The sequence below is a fragment of the Anomaloglossus baeobatrachus genome, chromosome 2, assembly GCF_048569485.1.
Source record: "Anomaloglossus baeobatrachus isolate aAnoBae1 chromosome 2, aAnoBae1.hap1, whole genome shotgun sequence".
In the NCBI taxonomy this organism is placed as follows: Eukaryota; Metazoa; Chordata; class Amphibia; order Anura; family Aromobatidae; genus Anomaloglossus; species Anomaloglossus baeobatrachus.
The window spans coordinates 302,488,269-302,505,353 of NC_134354.1; positions in this window are offsets into that span (position 1 = coordinate 302,488,269).

Consider the following 17,085-nt stretch of genomic DNA (forward strand, 5'->3'; position numbering starts at 1 on the left):
GCAACCTGCAGTGGCAGGGTTCAAGAGACTGATCGACCTGCAGTGGCAGGGATCAAAGGTACAGGCTATGTGTCCAAATACAGGGTGGTGCATGGACACAGAAGCCTGAAACCGCTATATACCCATTAGTTAATGATTATTACCTTCAGCCGTGCAGGGAAACCGCCCTGCAAAATACTCCGTTCGTACTCACATTGCCGGCGTCTGAAGTCACTTCCGGTCATGTGACCAGCAGACTTCCGCGCTCCAGTCTGGAACGCATGACAAACCATTGGATGGGGGAGACATCAATCGATGAGGTCACATCCGGTTTAGCAAACCTCACCATTATAATCATCCAAGCTTCCCCATTCTATCGCTTTGTACAGGGGGCGTGTCGCTACCGTACAGGGCAGACTCCCTGTATAATATTCCGTTCATGCTCATATTGCCGGCGTCTGACATCAGGTCATGTGACTAACAGACTTCCGCGCTCCAATGTGGAACGCATAGAAATTAACTAGGTATGGGAAACGTCAATAGACGAGGTCACATCCGGTTTGGCAGACCTCACCATTATATGTCACATAAGTTTCCCCAACCAATCAACTTGCAATAGGGGTGTGTCACCACAAGTCATGTGACGATATACAGTTCATAACACCCACATATCGCAAAATAGTGCTAGTATACAACCCCAACAATAACCTCCGATTCCGTTAGTGAGTAATAGCTGAGATATATACAGGGCACTAATGAGCAGCTAATAGAGCACCTAGGGTTTTTCATAAACTTATCGGTTCTAATAAGGAATTGGATTGTCTGCTCAAACAGGTAAACAATCTAAAATATAGAGATACATGAGATACCGGCAAAAACGACAATATCTACGGTAGCTAGAAGGTAAATTGAAGGGTATCAACATATTTGTATATATATATGTATGTATATAGTGTAATTCCGCTATTGGACCCTGGAGGTGCCATTGTGGTCTGTTACGAGGGGGACCCGGGGAAGCGTGCCAAGATGGGGAATGGACAGCTTCCGCCGGTCAAGGTCCACTGTGCGGTGTAAGGGACCGCTGCTATGGTGGGTGAAGAGTGAGCGGGTTGCTGCTACCGATCGTCTGGAATGTCACAGACGATCTATGTACACCGGTCTGCCCTAACCCGTGTTGGTTGTATGGCAGGGATCACACGTTTCGGTGTACCTGTTGCACGGGGAAGCAGAGAGGTGCCCACGCACGTGTGCTTTCAATAACCAGGTGAGTCCGGTGGAGACTCGAGGAGCTCACCTGGGACAGGAACACGGCCTGTAGAAGGAGCTACTGCCGGAGCAGCAAGGCAGGGACACGGCCTACAAACCAGGTGCTGCCTAAGCAGCAAGGGCCAAGCCCACAGAAGAATATAATGCCTGAGCAGTGGCGTGGCAGCACGCTGCCAGACATCCAAACATAGAAGGACGGTTGCGCGCCGCCATGATGGCAGAAGGAGCTTTTAAGGAGGTGTAGCTCCAGCCAAGGGCGGGCGCGAGGCGGAGATGACGGACTTGACCCAATCAGGATCCACGACATCCCAGCCTGGCCAGTCAGGATTCACCACGTCACCAGCCTTGTCATCAAGCCGTGTGACGTCAGTGGACGAATCAGGATCCACCAAGCATAGCACATGCTCACCCTCCTGCCTCTGGGAAATAGAGGCGGGATCCTCGGTCTCACAATGTGTAGAGATAACGGGAGTCTCACTGCTTCCCTGAGCAGCAAACCTCTGCACATTGCGCAACCTCACAGACCTTCGAGGCTGCTGAGCAGGAGGAGCTGCGGCAGGCAAGGAATGGGAGACCGCCTCATTTCTTGCAACAGGAGTACCACTAGGTGTCACCCTTGTGCTGCCTCTCTGAGGAGGTTTCTCCTGCACTCTGCGCAGTCTGGCAGACCTTCGGCGCTGCTGAGCAGGAGCGCTCGTGGCAGGCAAGGAGACTGTCTCATTCCTTGCCACAGGAGAGCCATGAGGTGTAACATTACCCCCCCGTCTAGGCCCCCCCCCCCCCTGCCCATGCTCGAAGGCCGCTATCAAACCCGGGGCGTGGATATGATCCTCCAATTCCCAGGATCTATGCTCCGGACCACGGCCGACCCACTCCACGAGGTAGTACCTCCTGCCCCGTATGACTTTTGTCTCCACAAGCTTCGCCACCTCAGAGTCGTCGGGCGGGGAGTCAGTTTGAGGCGTCAGGGACACCGAGAACTTATTAAGTCGTACGGGTTTCAGGAGGGACACGTGAAAGGTGTTGGCTATAGCCCAGCGTGGAGGGAGCTGGAGTCGGTATGCCACCGGGTTCACCTACTCTAGCACTTTAAACAGACCCAGGTACCTAGGGGCGAACTTGGCTGCCTGTACCCGTAGGTTAGCATTCTTAGAGGACAGCCACACTAGGTCACCAGGGGCGAAGGATGGTGCAGGGCGGCGGCGCTCATCAGCCGTTGTCACCATCCGGTCTTTAGCCCTCTTAAGGGCCTCTTGGGTGTTATCCCAGATCTCCCGGGCCTCAGTTGCCCAATCCTCCACTCTAGGATCGGGTGACGTAATGGGCATCGGAACCGGGATTCTGGGATGTTGTCCGTTATTGAGCAGGAACGGAGTCTGACCAGAGGATTCATGGACCGAATTATTAATGGCAAATTCGGCCCAAGGAAGGAGGTTAGCCCAGTTGTCGTGGTGCGTGGAGATAAAATGGCGGAGGTAAGTTACCAAGGTCTGATTGGTCCTCTCTACCAGTCCATTGGTTTCGGGATGGTATGCGGAGGAGATGTTCAGCTCTATCTGCAGGAGCTTACAGAGCTCTCTCCAGAAGCGAGACGCGAACTGGGGACCCCGGTCGCTCACCACCTTGTCAGGCATGCCATGCAGCCTAAATACATGCCTAATGAATAAGGTGGCGAGAGCACGTGACGTCGGGAGTCGTGGGAGAGGCACCAAGTGGACCATTTTAGAGAAGTGATCCGTGATGACCCATACGACCTTGTGACCTGCTGACTTGGGCAGATCTCCCAGGAAGTCCATTCCCACCACTTCCCAGGGACGATCCGGCACTGGCAGTGGGTGAAGAAGACCTGCCGGTCTCTGCCGGGACGGCTTATTCCGTGCACACGACATACAGGCTCCCACATACTCCTGTATGTCCTAGGGTAGTCTCGGCCACCAATAGTGCCTAGTCACAAGGTCTCTGGTCCTTTTGACCCCAAAGTGACCCCCGACCTTGGAGGCATGGGCCCACGATAGCACCTCATTCCGTAGTTCAGGGGGAACGAGGGTCTTGCCAGGTGGCACCTGGTCCAAAGAAGTGGGAGTGACCATCCTCAAGCTGTCCGGGGGTAGTATAAGACGAGGCTCCTCCTCGTCCTCCTCCAACACAACCATACAACGTGACAAGGCATCGGCCCGTACGTTCTTCTCACCGGCCAGGTGGCGGATAATAAAGCGGAACCGGGAGAAGAACAAGGACCAACGGGCCTGCCTTGGGTTCAGGCGTTGTGCTGTCTGGAGGTATGTGAGATTTTTATGGTCGGAAAATACTTCAAATGGATGCTTCGCACCCTCCAGGAGATGCCGCCATTCCTGGAATGCTAGTTTCATCGCCAGTAACTCCCTATCCCCTATGGAGTAGTTCCTCTCGGCCGGAGAAAAGGTTTTGGAGAAAAAGAAACATGGATGCTTCCTTCCTCGTTCGTCTTTCTGGTACAGGACTGCACCAGCACCGACCGAAGAGGCGTCTACCTCTAGTAGGAAGGGTTTGGAGATGTCTGGACGATGAAGGATGGGAGCTCTGGAGAAGTAAGTTTTGAGAGTGTGAAATGCCTCTACCGTTTCCCGTGTCCATGCTTTGGGATTAGCGCCCTTGCGGGTAAGGGCAATGATGGGTGCTGCCACCGTCGAGAAGTTGGGAATGAACTGGCGATAATAATTGATAAACCCCAAGAATCGCTGAATCGCTTTCAGCGAGCGGGGCTCAGGCCATTTCATCACTGTCTCCAACTTCCCCGGATCCATTGCTAACCCCTGACTGGACACGATATACCCCAGGAACGGCAAGGATTCACGTTCAAAAACGCACTTTTCTAGCTTAGCATATAACGAATGAGTGCGGAGCCTCTTAAGTACTCGGATGACGTCCCTCCGATGGGTGGCAAGATCGGGGGAGAAGATAAGGATATCATCCAGGTATGCAACCACGGAAAGATACAAATCCCGGAAAACATCATTCACAAAGTCTTGAAATACGGCGGGGGCATTGCAGAGTCCGAAGGGCATTACGAGATACTCGTAGTGACCGTCCCTGGTGTTGAAGGCGGTCTTCCACTCATCGCCCTCTCGGACTCGCACTAGATTATACGCCCCGCTTAGATCCAGCTTCGTGAAGATCTTTGCCCCGCGGAATCACTCAAATAACTCCGTAATGAGGGGCAAAGGGTATTTGTTTTTGATCGTGATTGCATTTAATCCCCTGTAATCGATACAGGGGCGTAGATCCCCTTCCTTCTTTTGCACGAAGAAGAACCCCGCACCGGCCGGTGAAATAGACTTGCGAATGAACCCTTTTGCCAGGCTGTCCTGAATATATGTGGACATAGCCTCCGTCTCTGGAGCAGAGAGGGGATACACTCTGCCCCTAGGGGGCTCGGAGCCTGGCTTCAGGTCTATTCGGCAATCGTATGGCTGGTGGGGAGGAAGGGTATCTGCGGCCCTCTTGGAGAAGACGTCCCTGTAGGCCTCATAAGGTGTCGGTAAACCTGGCTCCCCTGTATTCCCTGAGGACCCAACCGACCTAATGGTAGCGGGTGGTTCGGTAGTCACGAGGTGCTCCCTACAGGATCCTGCCCATGATGAGATCTCCCCTGTTGCCCAGTTGAGTATAGGAGCATGCTGTCTCAACCAGGGGAGGCCCAGTAGGATCTCATCCATCCCCCCTGGAAGCACCAGGAAGGACACCTGCTCATGGTGTCCTGGTGGTACTTCCATCCTGAGAGGGATGGTGATCTGGGTGATGGGATCGACTAGTAGGGACCCGTTGACTACCCGAACCCTGAGTGGCTTGGGCAAGAGAACCAGGGGAACGGAGTATCGGGTTGCCAGGGAGGTCGAAATGAAATTGCCATCAGCGCCTGAGTCCAGGCAGGCCAGAGCAGAGAAGAGAGTAGTGCCAAACTGCAACTGGGCGCTGATAGTCAACCTAGAGGGAGAAGCAGCGTCTAGGAACCCCCCTCTGATGGAAACTAGACGCTGTCTTTTCCCGACGGTTTGGGACATCGGGTAGCTATGTGTCCCCTCTGCCCACAGGAAAAGCAGATGACACCAGACCGAGAACCTGGGGTAGAGGAGACCGCTTTGGACACCTCCATTGACTCCACGGAGTCGCCTACAGAGCTGGCTGGGAGACCTGTCTGGTGGAAGACGGGAGCCAGACGCTTTTTAGGCCGTGAGGACGTGGGTGCTGAAGAGACCTCGAGCCTCCGCTCCGCCTGGCGGATGTCTATGCGAGAGGCAACCACAATCAAGGACTCTAAAGTAGCAGGCACCTCACGCGAGGCAAGTGCGTCTTTGACGAACCCTGCCAGGCCCTCCCAAAACACAGGGACAAGGACCTTATCGGGCCAGTCCAGCTCTGCGGCAAGTGTCCTAAAGTGTACGGCAAAGTCCCCGACTGAAGCGGACCCTTGCCGAAGTCGTAGGAGGCGCAGCGCGGAGTCGTGGGTGACTTGAGGCCCGAGGAACACCATTCTCATGGCCCCAAGATAAGATGCTAAGTTATTCACCACCCGATCTCCGCGCTCCCACAACGGCGTGGACCACTTCAGCGCTCTCCCTGTGAGCAGGGACTGGACGAAGGCTACCTTCGCCTTCTCGGTAGCGTAAAGAGTCGCGGACAGCTCTAAGTAGGTGGTAACTTGGTTTATAAACCCACGGCACTCGGAGCTGTCCCCGCTAAAGCGCTCTGGAAGCGCAAGGCGAGGAGACCTTCCGCCCAATAGCACAGCCTGGGTAGCCGCCTGGGTGGCGACTGTCGTCAGAGCAGTCTTGTCGGAGGAAGACTGCTCCACTGCTGCCAAACGTGATTCCAACTGCTGCACATAACGCAGCAACTGCTGCTGCTCTTCAGCCATAGCCAGACCTTTGGCGCGACCGTAATGTTACGAGGGGGACCCGGGAAAGCGTGCCAAGATGGGGAATGGACAGCTTCCGCCAGTCAAGGTCCACTGTGCGGTGTAAGGGACCGCTGCTATGGTGGGTGAAGAGTGAGCGGGTTGCTGCTAGCGATCGTCTGGAATGTCACAGACGATCTATGTACACCGGTCTGCCCTAACCCGTGTGGGTTGTATGGCAGGGATCACACTGCTCGGTGTACCTGTTGCACGGGGAAGCACAAAGGTGCCCACGCACGTGTGCCAGTGGAAGTCACGAGAATATGGCACGAGGGTAGCACAGAGGTGCCCACGCACGTGTGCTTTCAATAACCAGGTGAGTCCGGTGGAGACTCGAGGAGCTCACCTGGGACAGGAGCACGGCCTGTAGAAGGAGCTACTGCCGGAGCAGCAAGGCAGGGACACGGCCTGCAAACCAGGTGCTGCCTAAGCAGCAAGGGCCAAGCCCACAGAAGAAGATAATGCCTGAGCAGTGGCGTGGCAGCACGCTGCCAGACATCCAAACATAGAAGGACGGTCGCGCGCCGCCATGATGGCAGGAGGAGCTTTTAAGGAGGTGTAGCTCCAGCCAAGGGCGGGCGCGAGGCGGAGATGACGGACTTGACCCAATCAGGATCCACGATATCCCAGCCTGGCCAGTCAGGATTCACCACGTCACCAGCCTTGTCATCAAGCCGTGTGACGTCAGTGGACGAATCAGGATCCACCAGGCATAGCACATGCTCACCCTCCTGCCTCTGGGAAATAGAGGCGGGATCCTCGGTCTCACAATGTGTAGAGATAACGGGAGTCTCACTGCTTCCCTGAGCAGCAAACCTCTGCACATTGCGCAACCTCACAGACCTTCGAGGCTGCTGAGCAGGAGGAGCTGCGGCAGGCAAGGAATGGGAGACCGCCTCATTTCTTGCAACAGGAGTACCACTAGGTGTCACCCTTGTGCTGCCTCTCTGAGGAGGTTTCTCCTGCAGTCTGGCAGACCTTCGGCGCTGCTGAGCAGTAGCGCTCGTGGCAGGCAAGGAGACTGTCTCATTCCTTGCCACAGGAGAGCCACGAGGTGTAACAGTGGTCCACCCTGGGTTAGGGGCAGACCTAGGTTATAAAAGGGCCTGGAGACAACATGGACGTGCGCAGTATTCTCATATACTTGTTGTGAGCATACCTCCATGTATACAGCCCATTGTGGCATAAGCCTTTGTTGGAAGCGGTAGGTAGGGTCAGGCGTCTGGTGCTTGTCACGCCAAGACACCCATGGCTCAGCACGTTAGGGTGAGGCACCGGGCTTCCACCTTCTACCATCCAGTCCTGCTAGGTTTTGGTACGGTGAGGGTCAGGTTCCTTGTGGTCTGATGTGCCCCCTACGCATGTGACCAGTCGGCAGACTTGTGTGCCTGTGTGTGCCTGCCCTCGGTAACCTGTGATGCCAACAGGGTTTACAGTCTCCTGATCTGAGTGATGTTTAACTTGGTCAGGCTCCTATTAGTTTCAGAGCCACCAAGCTCTGTACCCTCCGCCTAACCTTCGGGTTGCCAGCAGCTCCTTTGTTACCTGGAACACGGTGGGCCCCGACTGGCGATTGGGATATATACCACCTTATCCTAATCTGCCAGAACACCCATAACAGGAACGGCTATGTGAATGAGCCCTTAACCTGTTGCATGTATGCATATGTGGCGCCCCTGAGGCTCAGGTCACCACAGGGTACTGCACCCCATTCAGGGTGTGGTGTTGATCATGGATCCAAAAGGAGGTCGGTATCTGTGTAATCATCCACAACACCCTAGGGTGGTCTAATTCCATGTTGCATCACCAGATTCTGCCAGACGGAGAAGTTCTATGCTTCTTCGACCATCCAAATTTCTAGAGCCAGGTGGCATATAGGACTCCCGGGGCCTAGATCATGGTCAGACTCAAGTGGATCCCCGCTACTGGCATAGGAAACAGTACTCTAACTAGTACGGAAGGGACTCTTAAGTGCTTCAAGCCACAGGGACCCGCACCACAAAGCGCAGAGAGGAAGAGCCAACGAACTACCGGACTGGTTCTGACCTCCTGCGGATTCAGGATCTACCTGAGACCATCAAGACAGTAACCAGTGTGACCGGGCTGGCAGCTGAAGTTGTGAGTAAACTACACCCTGAACCCACAGACACTGTGTTGGCTCATCCTTACCGGCGCCGCCGCCCAGCGCGTAGGCGCCAACGGCCATTATTACCCTCAACATCCACCAGAGGGCCGCTCCACCCATGGGGAGCGATACATCCCAGCTGCCTTAACACCTGTCCAGGAGAGAAACCATGCAGAGGAGGCTCTTTCCTGGCCGCATACCACAGGTGGCGTTACAACAAACTCTTTTCCAAATACCCCGCTTTCCTCCCCCATCATTTAGTGTACGCCTCAGGTCAACGGAATCGGGCAAGGTCACACTGTAACAATGCCTGACCTGACCCGAAACGGCCTGGCGATGAGTAAGCTTAACTGCCTGCCCCGTGGGGTGCTACACATGCATAAAACTTACGGTATGCTATTTGTGTTTTGTTGCAGCCCGGGAGTGCTGCCATTTGCTGTGGGGGAATGTGGCGCCCCTGAGTGTTGTGAATGTTAGTTATGTCTTGGCTGCTGGGAGGCTCCCTCTTGTGGCCAGGAAGGGTTTGGACAGAGACCAGGTGGGTTGTGCAGTGGGTGTTTCCTTTCCTAACTCTCTGCTTATTTAAGTCCTGGTCTGATTGCAGGCTGTTGCCGGATGTCAGTTGTTCTTTGTATCTCTAGCCTGCTTAATCCTGCTCTACATCACATCCATTCCAGATAAGTTCTTGCTCTTTATTTATTGCCTGGTTCTTTTGCTTATCTGGGTTTGTCATTTGTTGTGGTTGGTTTCAGTTTATTTCCTTCCAGGGATTTTTCCCCTCAGTGGATTGTTGAGGAACTCCCTGCAGTTCTGTGTGGAGTATAGCTCCTTTGAGTCCATGTGTTTATGGCTTGTTGAATTTGTTATAATTCTTGTTTTCTGTTCATTGGTATGACAAGGGCACCTGGTATAGGACGGAGTTCAGATCGAGCGATCTGAGGGCCTTTTTGTACTATCAGGAAGTTGGTATTTTGCAGAGTTTTTCTCTGGCTACCATCAGTCCCTTTCCTGTCCTTTCCTATTTTAGTCAGCGGGGGCCTCACCTTTTGCTAATCCTGTCATCTACCTGTGTATTGTGTTTTTCCTATATCACCGCAGTCTTTGAATGTGGGGGGCTTGCTATTCTTGTCTATTTTCTGAGGCAGAGAGTTATTCATCTTTCCTACCTTTAGGATAGTTAGTTCTCCGGCTGGGTTCGCGGTGCACAGGATGTTAGTTCACCCCTCGGCTACTTCTAGTTGTGTTGGTTAGTAAGGGGATGGCGGCCAGATTAGTTGCCAAGGCTCTTGTCACCTTTTTGCCAATGATTTGTGGTGATCTTCCATGGTTCCGAATCATAACAGTACATCCGGCCAAACAAATTTAAAGGGTACTCTTAAGAAGGAAAAAAAAAAAAAAAAAGCTGCTGAGAAATTTTTTTTTTTTTTTTGCTGTTTTTCCTCTTCTTCTTTGGGTTCTGTGGAAGATTTCTTTTGTCTAGCATGGATGAATTGGGTGAGCGTGTTGCTCATATTGATGCTACATAAACAGTAAAAAACTGAAAAGCGATAGTGTTGGCCCCCTTAAAAATAGTCTTGGTGAAATGGTGGAAGGGGATGAGGGTAAAGTCAACCTGCTGAATGACTTTTTTTCTACGGTTTTTATACAAGAAAATGCCATGGCAGATGACATGACCAGTGATACCATAAATTCACCCTTGAATATTACCTGCTTAACCCAGCAGGAAGTACGCCGCCGCCTCGAAATCACTAAGGTTGACAAATCTCCGGGCCCGGATGGCATACACCCCAGAGTACTACAGGAATTGAGTTCTGTGATAGATAGACCATTATTTTTAATCTTCTCAGATTCCTTAATAACAGGGTCGGTACCGCAGGACTGGCGCATAGCAAATGTGGTGCCAATATTCAAAAAGGGGACAAAAACTGAGCCGGGAAATTATAGGCCGGTAAGTTTAACCTCTACGGTTGGTAAAATCCTTGAGGGTTTCTTGAGAGATGCTATACTGGAGTATCTCAAGAAAAATAACCTTATGACAGAGTATCAACATGGGTTTATGAGGGATCGATCCTGTCAAACTAATTTGATCAGCTTCTATGAAGAGGTAAGTTCAAGCCTGGACCAGGGAAATGCAGTGGATGTTGTGTATATGGACTTTTCAAAAGCTTTTGATACGGTGCCACACAAAAGGTTGGTACATAAAATGAGAATAATGGGGATAGGGGAAAATATGTGTAACTGGGTTAAAAACTGGCTAAGTGATAGGAAACAAAGGGTGGTTATTAATGGTACGTACTCGGACTGGGTCTCAGTTCATAGTGGGGTACCGCAGGGGTCAGTATTGGGCCCGCTTCTTTTCAACATATTTATAAATGACCTTGTTGGGGGCATGCGGAGTAGAATTTCAATATTTGCAGATGATACTAAACTCTGCAGGGTAATCAATACAGAGGAGGATAATTTTATATTACAGGGAGATTTATGTAAATTGGAGGATTGGGCTGAGAAGTGGCAATTGAAGTTTAATGTAGATAAATGTAAGGTCATGCACTTGGGTAGAGGAAATAACATTTATGATTATGTACTTAATTGTAGAACACTGGGTAAAACAGACATAGAAAAAGACTTGGGTGTATGGGTGGATGGTAAACTTCACTTTAGTGGACAGTGTCAGGCAACTGCTGCCAGGGCTAATAAAATAATGGGATGTATTAAAAGAGGTATAAGTGTTCATGAAAAAAATATAGTTCTACCTCTGTACAAGTCACTAGTGCGCCCGCACTTAGAATACTGTGTACAATTCTGGTCACCGATATATAAGAAGGACATAGCTGAACTGGAGAGGGTGCAGAGAAGAGCCACCAAGATTATTAGAGGAATGGGTGGGCTGCAATACCAAGACAGGTTATTAAACTTGGGGTTATTTAGTTTGGAAAAACGAAGGCTTAGGGGGGATCTAATCACAATGTATAAATATATGAGGGGACAGTACAGAGACCTTTCCAAAGATCTTTTTACACCTAGGCCTGCGACTGGAACACGGGGGCATCCGCTACGTCTTGAGGAAAGAAGATTTAATCATAATCACAGACGAGGATTCTTTACTGTACGAGCAGTGAGACTATGGAACTCTCTGCCGCATGATGTTGTAATGAGTGATTCACTACTAACATTTAAGCAGAGCCTGGATGCCTTTCTTGAAAAATTTAATATTACCAGTTATGTATATTAGATTTTATGACAGGGTATTGATCCAGGGAACTAGTCTGATTGCCGGATGTGGAGTCAGGAAGGAAATTTTTTCCCCATTGGAACTTGTTTGCCACATTGGGGGGTTTTTTGCCTTCCTCTGGATCAACATGTTAGGCTACGGGTTGAACTAGATGGACTTAGAGTCTCCCTTCAACCTTAAAAACTATGATACTATGATACTATGATGCTAAGGTTCGTCGTATAGAGTCTTATCTTGCACAGAATCCCCTTGCAGAGCCTAAAATTCCCGTTCCTGAATTTTTTTCGGGAGATAGGTCGAGATTTTTGAGCTTCAAAAATAATTGTAAATTATTTTTTGACCTGCGCCCTAAGTCCTCAGGAAATCCCGTACAGCAGGTTAAGATTGTCATCTCCTTGCTGCGTGGTGACCCTCAGGACTGGGCCTTCTCTTTAGCGTCTGATGATCCAATTCTCAATGATGTGGACTCCTTTTTTCAGGCCTTGGGATTATTATATGACGAACCCAATATTGTGGACCAAGCAGAAAAGGTCTTGTTGTCCTTAACTCAGGGTTTGGATTCTGCAGAAACGTTTTGTCAGAAATTTCGTAAGTGGGCGGTCCTTACCAAATGGAATGATGATGCGCTTGCGGCTCTTTTTCGCAAGGGTATTGTGGATGCTGTGAAGGATGTAATGGTAGGATTTCCCGTCCCTTCTGGTCTTGATGCCTCTATGACCTTGGCCATTCAGATTGATAGGCGTTTACGTGAGCGCAGGAAGATACCTGCTGGTTTTGTGCCTGTGGGACAGCCTTTGGAGCCTATGGAGTGTGATAGGGTCCTTTCTAATGCTAGTCGGCAGGGGTTCAGACGGCAGAATAGACTGTGCTTCTATTGTGGAGACGCTTCTCATAACATCTCTGTCTGCCCTAAACGTGAAAGGAGATTGGCTACTTCTGTTACTGTGGGTTCTTTGCAACCAAAGTTTCTTTTGTCTGTCACATTGATTTACTCATTGTCTTCCTTTTCTGCATTTGCCTTTGTGGACTCAGGGGCAGCGCTCAATTTGATGGATTTTGGGTTTGCTAGGGATTGTGGTTTTCCAATGGTTCCTTTGCAAACTCCTATTCCTTTAAGGGGCATTGATGCTACCCCTTTGGCAGAACATAAAGCCCAATTTTGGACCCAGGTGCCTATGAGAGTTGCACCAGCGTACATTTTTAGTATTGCATAATCTACAGGATACCTTGGTACTGGGATTTCCGTGGTTGCAGACCCATAATCCGGTTCTTGACTGGAGATCCTTGTCGGTAGTTAGTTGGGGTTGTCACGGTTTGCATCAGGACCTTTCTGTGTCGTCCACGTCTGCTCAGGCAGTTGATGTTCCGGCTTTCTTGTCTGATTTCCGTGATGTATTTAATGACCAGGAATCTGATTCTCTGCCCCCACACCGGGACTGTGACTGTGCCATTGAGTTGGTGCCCGGTTGTAAATTTCCCAAGGGGCGGATTTTCAACTTGTCTGTGCCCGAACATGATGCCATGCAGTCATACATCAAAGAATCATTGGAGAAGGGGCACATTCGGCCCTCATCTTCTCCTTTGGGTGCTGGCTTCTTCTTTGTTGCTAAGAAAGATGGTTCGTTGAGGCCTTGTATTGATTACCGTCTTCTTAATAAAATTACAGTCAAATATCAGTACCCTTTGCCTCTGATGTCTGATCTGTTTTCTAGAGTGCAGAGTGCCAAATGGTTTACGAAACTGGATCTCAAGGGTGCGTATAATCTCATCCGTATTAAGGAGGGTGATGAATGGAAGACGGCTTTTAATACTCCTGAGGGGCATTTTGAGTACCTAGTGCTGCCTTTTGGGCTCACTAATGCACCCTCCGTCTTCCAGGTCTTCATGAATGATATTTTTCGGGACCTTATTGGTAAATTTTTGATTGTGTATTTGGATAACATCTTGATTTTTTCTGATGATTGGGACTTTCATGTGGGGCAAGTACGGGATGTTTTTGAGATACTTAAGGATAATGCACTGTACGTTAAGGGGTCAAAGTGCCTCTTTGGGGTGCAAAGGATTTTCTTTTTGGGCTTCATCCTGTCTCCCTCCACTATTGAAATGGACCCGGTTAAGGTTCAGGCTATTTACGACTGGGTGCAACCGACTTCTCTAAAATCCCTGCAGCGGTTTTTGGGGTTTGCTAATTTTTACCGTAAATTTATAGCCAATTTTTCTGCCATTGTCAAACCTCTGACAGATTTGACAAAGAAGGGAGCTGATGCTGAGCATTGGACCCCTGAGGCTATTGTGGCCTTCCAGGATCTTAAAAGGCGATTCACTTCTGCCCCAGTTCTGCAGCAACCTGATGTGTCTCGCCCATTTCAAGTTGAGATCGATGCCTCAGAGATCGGAGCAGGTGCTGTTCTGTCTCAACGAGATGCTACTTCGGGTAAACTTAAGCCCTGTGCCTTTTTCTCTCAGAAGTTTGCTCCTTCTGAACGGAATTATGATGTGGGGAACCGGGAATTATTGGCTATGAAGTGGGCATTTGAATAGTGGAGGCATTGGTTGGAGGGGGCTAGGCATCAAGTTGTGGTGCTTACGGACCACAAGAATCTCATCTATCTGGAATCGGCCAAGAGGTTGAATCCTCGGCAGGCCAGGTGGGCTTTGTTTTTTACCCGGTTTAATTTTGTGGTCTCTTTTTTGCCGGGCACCAAGAATGTTAAGGCCGATGCCCTTTCCAGGAGTTTCTGCGCTGACTCTTTGGTGTTGTCGAACCGTCTACTATCCTGAATGATGGTGTAGTTTTCTCGGCTATTTCGCCTGATCTGCGGTTGGCACTGGCGGAATTTCAGGGGGATAAACCTGAGAGATGTCCTACAGGGAAACTGTTTGTCCCAGACCAATGGAGAGACCGAGTTGTCTCTGAGGTTCATTGCTCTGTTTTGGCGGGTCATCCTGGCATTTTTGGTACTCAGGATCTTGTGAGACGCTCTTTTTGGTGGCATTCCCTGTCCCGAGATGTCCGTCGTTTTGTGCAGTCGTGTGGAGTTTGTTCTAGGTCCAAGCCCTGTTGTTCACGTTCTAGTGGGCTATTATTGCCTTTGCCTGTACCTAAGAAACCTTGGACGCACATCTCTATGGATTTTATTTCAGAGCTTCCCGTCTCTCAGAAAATGACTGTGATTTGGGTGATCTGTGACAGATTCTCCAAGATGGTCCACTTGGTTCCCCTATCTAAGTTGCCATCTTCATCAGAGTTGGTGCCTTTGTTTTTGCAACATGTTGTCCGTTTGCATGGTATTCCCGAAAACATTGTTTCTGATAGAGGGGTGCAGTTTGTATCCAGGTTTTGGAGGATTTTTTGCTCCAAATTGGGTGTTCAGCTGTCTTTCTCCTCAGCGTTTCATCCTCAGACCAACGGTCAGACTGAAAGGGCTAATCAGACCCTGGAGACCTATTTACGGTGTTTTGTTTCTGCGGATCAGGATGACTGGGTTTCGTTTTTGCCTTTGGCTGAATTTGCCCTTAAAGGGGTGGTTCCCCCATTTTATTTATTTTCTGTCGAAGTTCTACTTACAATTCTAGGTATTTTCTCCATTGGCTTGTATTTCCATTTCTGGCACTGAGCGGCTCAGTGCCTGTCACATGACCCCCTGGAGCTGTGGCCGCCGACATCCTCTGACGTCCCGGCATTTCCGGGCTCTCAAACAAGACGGGTACGTCACAGGATGCCGGCGACACTCAGATTGAGTGACAGGGCTGTGGGCGGTGACTACCGCACGGCACAGCCCAGCATCGAGGGGAGGATCCGGAGGACGTCAGTGTGGAGCGGAGGCGTCCGGCAGATGGTGAGGCACAGGGCGCCAGTGTGCACTTCCGGTGGGGGGGGGTCTTCAGCTGAATCCCCCCCTGCACGTAAGTATGTGATCACACTGTCCACCCGCCCGCTCTGCTGCGATGTCAGGAGAGCGGCCGGTGTTGGGCAGTGTGATCGTGTGCTCCTCCCAGCAGCAAGACACTGACAGGCATGTCACCGCTGTGCTCTGCCATCTGTCCTGCTGCATGGGACCAACTGTCTGCACTCTGTCACCTGCACCACAAGTCACAGAGTGGAGACAGTTGGTGACAGAGCACCTCTGCCCCCCCCGTTCTTTCCCCACTCTCTTCTCCCCCCCTCTCTCTCTTCTCCCCCTCTCTCTCTTCTCCCCCCCTCTCTCTCTTCCCCCCCTCTCTCTCTTCTCCCCCCCCTCTCTCTCTTCTCCCCCCCTTCTCTCTCTTCTCCCCCCTCTCTCTCTTCTCCCCCCTTCTCTCTCTTCTCCCCCCTCTCTCTCTTCTCCCCGACTCTCTCTCTTCTCCCCCCCTCTCTCTCTTCTCCCCCTCTCGCTCTCTTCTCCCCCCCCCCGCTCGCTTCTCCCCCCCCCGCTCGCTCTCTTTTCCTCGTTCTCTCCTGGCATAGTCAGTACAGAAATCTCTCCATCGTGGAGGGGTGAGAGGGAGTAATAAACATGGAGTCCCTACTGTGTCTGTGTATTTATTTCTAATAAAGTATTTTTCTTTGTGTGATGTCTTTTTTTTTTTTTTTAAACCCTTTGTTGGAGATTCTTAATGGCCAGGTTAAACTTGGCCTGACATTAAGAATCTCGGGCTTTATACCAGCTGGTAAAACAAAGCTGGTATTAACCCCTTATTACCCAGCGTGCCACCTGCCACCAGGGCCACTGGAAGAGTTGGATACAGCGCCTGAAGATGGCGCTTCTATGAAAGCGCCATTTTCTGGGGCAGCTGTGGACTGCAATTTGCAGTGGGGGGCCCAGAAAGTTTGGGCACCCTGCACTGTGGATTCCAATCCCCAGCTGCCTAGTTGTACCTGGCTGGACTCAAAAATTTGGTGAAGCCCACATCATTTTTTTTTTAATTATTTCATGAAATTCATGAAAAAAAAGGGCTTCTCTATATTTTTGGTTCCCAGCCGGGTACAACTAGGCAGCTGGGGGTTGGGGGCAGCCTGTAGCTGCCTGCTGTACCTGGCTAGCATACAAAAATATGGCGAAGCCCACGTCATTTTCTTAAAAACGTTTTCAGGGAAAAACCTTTATAAAAAAAAAAAATGCTTCCCTGCATTTCTATTGCCAGTGAAAGTAACACCAAGCAGCGGGGGCTGCCAGTAGCTGCTTTGGTTACCCTTAGCAATAGAAAATGCAGCGGGAGCCCACAAACAATGTGATTTTTTTGTTTTTTTATTTTTAATGAATTTTTTTTAAAAAAAAATCGGCATGGGCTTCGCCCATCGAGCACCAGAGCATTTTACTGCTCAATTCATCCCAAGTAATCAGATGACTCCAGTGTCGGCCGATTACTTGTTCTGTGTCCCTCTGCATCCATCGCAGCGTGTACGGGCTGTGAGGTCAGCGGAGTGGAGACAGTGACATGCTCTGCTCTGACACATAGTGTGCTGCATGTCACTATCTTTCTCTACTCTGGCACTTGTTGTGCAGGTGACCGGATGCTACATGTCACTAACTGTCTCCACTATGGGACTTGTTGTGCAGGTGAGAGCGT